A 9,545-nucleotide genomic window follows, 5' to 3' on the forward strand; every position below is an offset into this window, starting at 1 on the left:
CCCCAGGCTGCCAGCGCCCGCTGAATACTATGGCATTGCAGAGACTTCCTATTACCAGACCTGCGCTCCTGCCGAGTAGACGGTCTGAAAACCCGTAAGGTGCAACGCGGTAACAACAAAAGTTTCACCCACGCCTCAACAGACTCTGGCATAGCCGCCACTTTACCCAGAGCAGCCCCTAAGGCTTGGGAAAAAGCCATACGACAACTATGAGGAATGCTTTTAACAGTCGTGATAGGGAGAGCGAATACACGGTTAAGGAGGGCTACATCCACCCCCACCCTTCCCGCCGTGACAGCTTCCCTCTTGAGATGCGGCTTAGCAATCCCCACTATAAACTCTTCCACATCTCCCGCGTCCCATTTGAACCAGACTGTCCCGCCATCATGATGGCACCCCCGACGGAAAGCATGTAACTCAATACACACCCCACACACCCATTGGCGCGAGACCTTTAGAGCCTCACCACAGAAACAAACAAGTCCAAATCCGTGGAAATAGCCTCCCGCAAGGTCTCTTTCTTGTCATCCGATGACAAATGGAGTCGCTTAATATGCGTGACCAATCGTACCCCTTGGACCCCGGTGATCCATCCGGGCAACAGTGAAAACCTCTAAATGGACACGACCAAGCACCCTCATCAATAGCCCCGGTCATACCACCTCCTCCTAACAAAACACCCCGAAAACCACTAATCCCACCCGGACCTCAAAACCCCAAAAATCAAACTCCGATTAAATGACCAAGAAAGTTAACGAACCATAGAAAAAAAAACAACTTTGGGGTTCTATGACCAAGAAAGTCAAGGAACCCAATTGGGGAAAAACACCCCAAAGAATCACATGCGAAATGGTTGAAACCGAACTATGTTCTTGACCAGATTATGTTTTTGAGGCATTTCGTCGAACAGTTGGTGGGCGCAAATTCACAAACTTTAAAAGAGAAGAACAATCTGGTTAAAGTGTTTCCTGGAGAGATGATGAAGTGTGTATACGTGTGGAACAATCTGGTTAAACTCTAATTACTGAGGAATAGAAGATGAGAGACTGAATATGAATAGTCAGAGGCGGTAGGATGGCAGCATTTTAACAAAGGACGAGGAGGAAGCTATGTTGTGCAGTAAAAGAGAAGCGGCTTTGAAGAGAGAAATCTGATTAAAGCTTTACAAGCACAGTCAAGTCAATGGCCATAATGTTAGAAATTAAAATTTTTTTATATAGAAAGTGGTGGGATTGAGACAGGTACTTGATACAGGTTGTTTTCTTGGTAACATTTTGGATCCTTTGGAAATACAGGAATGGTGTGATCTTCAATAACAAACGAGTACGGGATGTTAGAGCGTTGGCAATGCATGATCAAGGAGGAAGCGTTTCTTTGACTACATAATCGTCCCCACTGTTTCAATGTGGTAAAAAAATTCTTTTTCAGACGCTTTTTGAGATTCTTCAACTTATGTTTGTTCATCTTCTTCTTCACACCATATCAGCCCAAATCCTTAACTGTTCATCGCCAGAAACGACGTCACCTTCATTTGGTAAATAAGATGAATAATACTCAATTGGATGTAGAAACAAATCAAATGTGAAGCTAGGGTAACAGTTTTTGATTCGTAAGTTGTTACGGAAAGAAGGGATCAGAGTTAAGAAGAGGATTGGGGTTTGATTCGTAAGTTGTTTGGTAAGAGCGTATTTGTTGAGGGTAATATAGTAATCAGATCCCTTTTCTTTTCCTTTGCCTTTGATTCTGCGGGGTAATATAGTAATCAGACCCCTTTTCTTTTCCTTTCCCTTTGATTCCGCCCAATTTAGAGAGAAAACAAATAACACTCAATTCCTTTTCCTTTCCATTCCTTTAAAAAACTCTAAAACACTCTTTCCATCTTGATTCTTTTCATTTTGTTTTCTTTTCTCTCCAAAACTTTACTGTGTAACACAATGTTATTGTTTTTTAATAATAGATACAAATGTTATGTTTGTACATGCCTTTTCCATTCATAGGTTAGGTGCGTGATGTGTTTAAAACTTTAAACCCAAGGTATGGTCAGCAGTAGTATAACCATCAAATAGATTTTGAGATGGATTTAAACATGTTAGAATATCACAGAGTCCTTACGTCTTCTAAAATTTTCCTTTAGTTTGCCTTAATAGTTGAGAAATTGGGTCCATATGCACCTAACATGAAATGACCAAAATGCCATTGATGATGTCTTTATATTCTTTTAAGTTTAACAATTTGGTTAAATCTTTCGTGAAGATAAATTAAGTATTTAATAAGAATAAATTTCTTTTTACCACAATTAACGTTGATTCTTGAATAAGTTAATCATAATTAATTTTGCTAAAATGAGTTATTCCGATCATTTTATTATCCACGGTTCTTTAAATAAAAATTTTTATATAAGGAGACATATAAAATATAATATAAATGTTTGTCAAGGTTTTCTTATATGTTGATAATTTTAGATATTGTTTGTCATATTACAACAGTTTTATTTTTAACTTTTGTTTTTTTGCTGCTCTTGTGTAGGTAGGTAGACAGATATCAGTTAATTGTATGATAACGAATAAAACCTATTTATGTGAGTTTCCATTTTTTTAGAGTCTGGTTAAACACTACTCTCAGTGGTTAATTGTGGAGAAACACTATTTATTCGTTATAATATTTTAATAATTTTTGAAAGCGGATGTGAACAAAGAAGAAAGAAAACATAATATTATTTGGTTGAAGACGAGATAGAAAAAAAAGGTAGATTTTAGTGTAATTTAAAATATTTAAGAGTAGGTTTGGAATTGAGTTTGAAAAATGCTTATTGGCTTATTAGTGTTTTAAAAAACCAATAAATTAAAATGTGTTTGAAAATCACAAAAAACTTTTTTACTTTAACAGTTTTGAAAAAGTTAAAATACAGTTTTTCAAATCCCTGAATCTTAGCTTTTCAAAAAGAATTTTTAAAAAAATCAATAAATCAAACAAAACAGTAACATTAATTTGTCTCCAATGAAGTAACCCTAGTCACAGTGACTGTTGTTGTAATGGCGTTCTCCTCCGTCAGATCCTAGGGGAATATTCTCTGGAATGGTCGTCGATAAGGGCGTCCAGAAACGCCGTCTGCAGGTGGTGTGGTCTCTCCCTCTTGCGGTTTATTATTATTATTATTATTATTATTATTAATTGCCATTTGACTTTGTGGTGAATAACTAATAACAAGATATGGAAGCAAAAGCTACTGCAGATGGGAGCAACTGTAGTAGAAGAAGAAAGCAATTTGCCTGTCTCCGAATGTGACTCGCAACCGATTCCGACTCCCTTCCTCCCAAAATATTTCAAAGGGGTAGGTAACTGATGTAATCTTTTTTGTGTTCCATTATGTGTTTTTAGTGATTGTAAAGAAACATGCCAATAACCGCAGGCCATTCTCCTTTATCAATGGCTAGATGACTCTTTGAGGCTAGGCCAGAAAGTTAACCAGGACCCTTACAGGATACACTTGGTTTCACCCCAAATCACACCTGATGTTGAGCCTTATAAAAAGCTGAAAGCCAGTCAGACAGTTCTAAGCACAACTCATCACCCGAAAGCCCTTCAAGCATCAGTCAAGTCAACCCTGATGCTCAACATACTTCTGTAAGACCTCTTGCTACTTGTTCCTGTTCCTGATTTATATCTGAATGGTTTGTCTGATTTCTTTTAACTTTTTACTCAGACACAAGATAGCTCATTGCCTTATCATCCTCCTGATTTAAATAGAAATATTACTGAAATATTTGGCAAGCTTATTAATATATACAGAGGTAATAAACTTATTATTAACCATACCAGTGTGCCCATTCATAATGAGTTGTTTTAGATTCACTTTCGTATTTTACTAAATTTGTCAGCTTTGGGTGATGATCGCCGGTCCTTCAGCTATTACAAGGCAATTCCTGTTATTGAAAGATTACCGTTTAAAATTCAAAGTGTTGACCAAGTCAGAGACTTACCTGCTATTGGAAAGTCAATGCAGGATCATGTGAGTAGACATTGTTCATAAAACATTGCATTTTCTTTTGGACATTTTATCTTCAGTGTGCATAGTTAACGTGAAATTAGGTTTACTCCTATAGATACATGAGATTGTGACGACTGGGAAATTGTCCAAGTTGGAACACTTTGAGAGTGATGAAAAGGTGTGTTATCAAAATTTGTATAATGTTGCAATCATGAATCATTAAATTTAGAATCTGAAACTAAAGTAACTGACTTGTTGTATGTGTTTCAGGTACGAACAATTAGCTTGTTTGGGGAAGTATGGGGGGTGGGTCCCGCTACGGCATTGAAACTGTATGAAAAAGGACACAGGAGTCTGGATGATTTGAAAGATGATGTCACACTCACAAATTCGCAACGGTTAGGATTGAAATATTTTGAAGACATCAGAACAAGGATACCACGTCAGGAGGTCTGGATTCTAAGGTTTTTATTTTTTTTCCAGCATATTCAAAGAACGTAGATGTGGCAAAATGAAATATTATCATCAAATTTGTTGAATTTTGAAACTAATAAATGTGTGCAGCATATAATTTTAATAGTGATATGATATTTAGTTAAAGATGATTTAGGAGGTTTTATGAATTAAAACTGCATTTTTTAGTGACTTTTGACCTTTCGTTTTTAAGATGATTTCTTGTTTAAACGGATGAAAAGTAGTTAATAATATGAACTTTATTTGATATTGTATAATAGGTGCAAGAGATGGAGCACTTGCTACAGAGAGCTGCAGAAGATGTTTTACCTGGAGTAAGTATTCTTTCTTTACATTAAATCTACGATCATCATGCTTAAAACCTGTCTTATGGCTTTAATTTGTCACCAGATGTTACTGATTATTTTTAAAGTTAATATGCTAATATAAGAAATATCTTGGCTTACTGAGATAGCCAAGAGAGAACAACTTAAAATGAATAAACCTTGATTGGAAATAGTGTGTTAAAGTTCATAAAGAAATAAAGTGATTGACATTAGACACTTTGCCATTAGTCTGATTGTTGTTTTAACTTGTATTAAGGTCTGTAAGGTTCCATTTTTTGGATGAGTAATCCTACGCCAATAAATCATATATATCCATAACCCCATGAAATTTTTGATGTTCTTCTTTTGGATCTAGTCTACTTTAACTCTGAAAGTAAATTATTTTTATCATTATCTGGTAGGCAGCATTGATAGTAGATATGTAATTTTTAAAGGACAGTTTCAAATTATAAACATAAATATGTATGACACTTCAACTCTTGTAATGCTCCTCAAGGAAAAACTTACTTCTCTTATCATGTTCAACTTGTCACCTGAATGCAGTACAGTAACTTCAAGTCTGTTTTAGAATCTCATGATAAGCTAGACTGTAGCTCTTAAGCCTCGCCTCTTAAGAATAGTTTTATATATATGTTGCTATGGGAAAAAGGGTCTTTAGATACATTCAAAATAAAAATATATACATAAAACATTTGAAATGTTCAGACACTTCCAGTGGGGTCATCCTGTATTAGTTGCTAATTCTCATTTTGGCGAATTTCATGCTAAACTTATACCTATTTTACCTCCTGTATTAGAGCATTCGCAGTAGCTTCTCCATCCCCATCCCTATAATTTAACTAAAAAACACATTTATTCCTAAAATTTAAACATCTTTTAATAACCTACCGCATCTCATCCCCCATATATACCCCGATTCAGTTAAATGATAATTATTTATTCTACTTTTATTACCCTTTCTCTTTCTCCGCTCACAAAAATATAATAAATAGTTATAGGGGGTGAATAGTGGAACTCCAAGTATAGGTTTTACTATTCCTTTCGCATAATATTTGGAGATAAGGACGCTGATTTAGGGTGAAAATGCAAGATTTTTGTGATTTTTATCATTACAAAGTTTTTGTGGCATGATTTGACTTTATCTGAAAGCCAAAAGTTAATTTTTTTATTTATCTTGTTCTTATGACATGTTAATTGGGTGTGCAAAACCCGGGTGGCCAGACCAAAATATCTTTAACTTCATATATGTAAGCAAAAATAAGTTAACAAAGGAATCACAAATATCCTTTAATAGAAGACAAACCAACCAATAATCACTTAAGATTATATTAAGTTCTTACTTTATCTGAAAACATTGTTAGGCCATGTAACGAGTTCAATCATTATCATTTATTCGATTCATGGTATAACCAAGTAATTAGTGTTAAGGTTATTCTTGTTCATTAAGCTCAATTGGTGATGGTGTAGGTTCTTTCACATCATATTTCTGATTTTATTTCTTATTAATGTTGTCATCAATTTTTACTGCAGGTGAGTGTTGTGTGTGGAGGCTCATTTAGACGCGGAAAGGCTACTTGTGGGGATATGGACATTATAATTACACATCCTGATGGAAAAAGGTCATGCATCTAGAGCAATATGTTTTTTAGCTTTTATAAAAATTGCATTGAGAAACCATTTCCTGTTCGGTTTTAAATTGAGAGCTTTAAGTTAAACTGATAGAAATACCAAAATTAATGTGTATATTGGATGTTAAATTATTATAAACAATATTATTTTCAGTTGGTTTACTTTTAAAATGATGCGGTCTTCAGGTTTGTTTGAGCCAAGCTAAAAAATATTAATATATATTTTTGTTCTTTTTAATTAATTTTACTGTTAATGATCTTCAGAACTGAATGGATCTGTTTTACAGCCATATAGCTTTTCTGTCCAAGTATGTAAATCATTTGAAAGATATGAACTTTTTGAGAGAGGATTTGGTTTTCAGTATTCACAGCGAGCAGGTAAATATGAAATGTATAATATGTATGTATGTGAATTTATCTTTGTTTATTGTTTGTTTTTATCTATGATTTATAGTATGGTGGAAGATGATTTTATTTTCTAAGTTCTATCAGCTGTGCAGGGTACCGATTCTGGGGTTGATACATACTTTGGTCTTTGCACATATCCTGGTCGTGAGCTCCGCCATCGCATTGATCTGAAGGTATAAGTGTATAACGCTCATACTTTCGACTATTAAAAAATGAATAATTAATGGTTCATAATATTAATTTGATGCATCTATCAGTTAATAGCCTTAACTAGTTACTTATAAAAGACTCTCACAATGTTGGTTCCGTGTTGGCCATGTGTTGTGTTACACACGCTTTTATGAGATTTGTATGTATTTCAAAACAATTTGAAATATTGTTTTATATGTACGTGACTCGGTCACGCCCTGCTTGCGGTGCGCGCATATAATGTATATATGTGTGAACCCTCAGGTGGGCAAAAGTAAAATTGCACTAATTTTGACGTTATTTTACTAATCTCGTGAAAATAACGTTAAAAGTGGCGGAAGGTTAATCAGGCATCATGTGGTGGCGTTGATAGCCGAAAGACAAGGGCACATGCACCGATCAGCCGGTGTCCCGATGATTGAGTGCTATGTGCCTTATGTCCAAGACTTGATGCAAAACTACTATCGAGCCGGGGGTCTCACCGGAAGCAGCCTCTCTATCCCTATGGGATAGAGGTAAGGCTGTCTACATCTTACCCTCCTCAGACCCTACCATAGCATTGCTATTGGTGGGATATACTGAGTACGATGATGATGATGATGATGATGTACGTGACTCGGTTGTCATTTTTAGGTGTACCCAAAGGATATATACCCGTTTGGGCTAATACATTGGACAGGGAACGATGTGGTGAACAGAAGGTATGTCGGTTTTATATACATTTTTTGCATTTTAATAAGTGTAGCTTATAATGAAGGCCTTGAAAAATTTGTAGCTTATAATAATAGCCCCTTTGTTTTTTAGCCTGTAAATGATTCTAAATTGAAGCCTTTATTGCAGACTGAGAATACTTGCAGAATCCAAAGGGTTCCGACTGGACGATAACGGGCTCTTTCCTGCAACTCATGGATCTGGTGGAAAAAGGGTAATAATAGTTAGCAATTGAAGAGTGGGTTTATTACTAATGGCTGGCTGATTTTACAATCTGTGCAGGTCAGTGGCAGCACAAGTTTGAAGTTTGACTCAGAGAAGGAAGTGTTTGACTTTCTTGGATTTCCGTGGCTTGAACCGCATGAACGCAATATTTGACAGGCATCTTATGTAGATAGGAAGGGGAATGTTTGTGTTTGTATATAACGTTTATTTTAGAAGTTAAGTAAGTTTGCAGTTTGCCTGAAACTGTAATTCATTGTGTGGTGTTCTCTTGTGTTTTTGAAAGAATTTTGCTATAGTTTTACAGTATCTTTTGGTTTTATGGGATTGATTTGGATGAAACTTGAATTTTTGTTATCGTTTTGTTTTAATTACCATAACTATCTTTACTAAACATCATATGCATACTCACTCTGTTGTGAACCCACGAGGCAACGCCACCTGATATAACCAAGTGGAATAGAGCAAATAGGGCATTGCGAATATGATCAGTGTTTTCTTTCTCTTCTTCCGGTATTCTCATAAGTTTTCTATCCCCTTTAGTACTTGTCCTTGGTTAATTTCAGTTTTTATTTTTATTTTTATTTTAGCAATCAACATAAACTCATCATCTTCTATGCCTATTTGTAATGTTTGTTTAGTTGTGAAAGAATCATTCACATCAAAACCAGTTAGAACAAGGATGGATTACCACATGGGGATGCTGCTTTGGCGCCTAATTTGAATAAGTATGTTCGGAAGGAAAGCAGGAGCATATATACTTTGACTACACAAGCCTAGCTATTTTGGTTTCATTTCAGGGTTCTGTTGTGTTTCAAATCCTTGATACACTATGAGCACTCAAGTTTGTGTTCTGCAATGAGACTCGCCTAAACGATTTCAAGCGGGGGAATGTATGCATGCATTATCACATTATGTAATCTTCTTTCCATCTTCGTAATTTCAAAGATTACATTATGGGACAGGAGAAACAACAGTCTCCTGTTGGAACAGTCTCTTTGGAGCACCTGCCAGCCGAACTGTTGCTGTTGGTTGGCGTGATCCCAGTTTCATTCATTCTAGATTCTTGAACGAGTTATGGCCCAACTCGGTGTACACTTAACCAGGCCACAAGGTCCGGCTTACCAATTCAAATAATCTCTTTACCACTTGTTACAACGTGTGATCATTTTCGGTGATATGGGAATGAGGACCAAGTTGATGGGTCACACGATTAAAATTTGGTATCTTCATATTAGACGCATTTGTTATGCCAACGGGTATCTTTTACAGAGGGATCAATTTACCGCACGAGTTGCACCAATCGACTCTGCTGTACCTTATATGATGGCTAATGGTGGATTGAATTTTCTAGTTCAGTCTGTTCCAAAGGATGATACTAGGAAGTCAAATATTTTGTTTCAAGCTTCAAAACCTCAACCACTGGTCTTAGTGAATGGCTGCATGCCACCTGGATTTAAACAGTACACGTGCGAACAATTCACTAGATATACCAATTTTTTGTTTGGAAACCTGGTTGGCTATATGGTAATTCAAATGGAAAATCTCATACCGGCCAGTTCCTAACAGACACATGCTCTTAGTGAGTTCCCGCATGGC

The 9,545-nt window shown here is 36.0% G+C and overlaps 1 pseudogene across 1 annotated transcript; it reads left to right on the plus strand.

The window, feature by feature from the left end:
• Positions 1 to 209: 209 nt before the first annotated feature.
• LOC143592199 (DNA polymerase lambda-like) lies at positions 210 to 8,145 on the plus strand (annotated as a pseudogene). The gene is made up of 15 exons (XR_013145874.1): positions 210 to 408; positions 3,053 to 3,114; positions 3,209 to 3,331; positions 3,410 to 3,624; positions 3,704 to 3,791; positions 3,879 to 4,009; positions 4,104 to 4,166; positions 4,259 to 4,438; positions 4,723 to 4,776; positions 6,319 to 6,407; positions 6,704 to 6,794; positions 6,917 to 6,997; positions 7,647 to 7,714; positions 7,854 to 7,938; positions 8,007 to 8,145. The product of XR_013145874.1 is annotated as a DNA polymerase lambda-like (transcript).
• The last annotated feature ends 1,400 nt before the right edge of the window (positions 8,146 to 9,545 follow it).

The sequence above is a fragment of the Bidens hawaiensis genome, unplaced genomic scaffold, assembly GCF_021521415.1.
Source record: "Bidens hawaiensis isolate Kalapana, Puna unplaced genomic scaffold, B.hawaiensis_p1.1 tig00040600_1, whole genome shotgun sequence".
NCBI classification, from domain to species: domain Eukaryota; kingdom Viridiplantae; phylum Streptophyta; class Magnoliopsida; order Asterales; family Asteraceae; genus Bidens; species Bidens hawaiensis.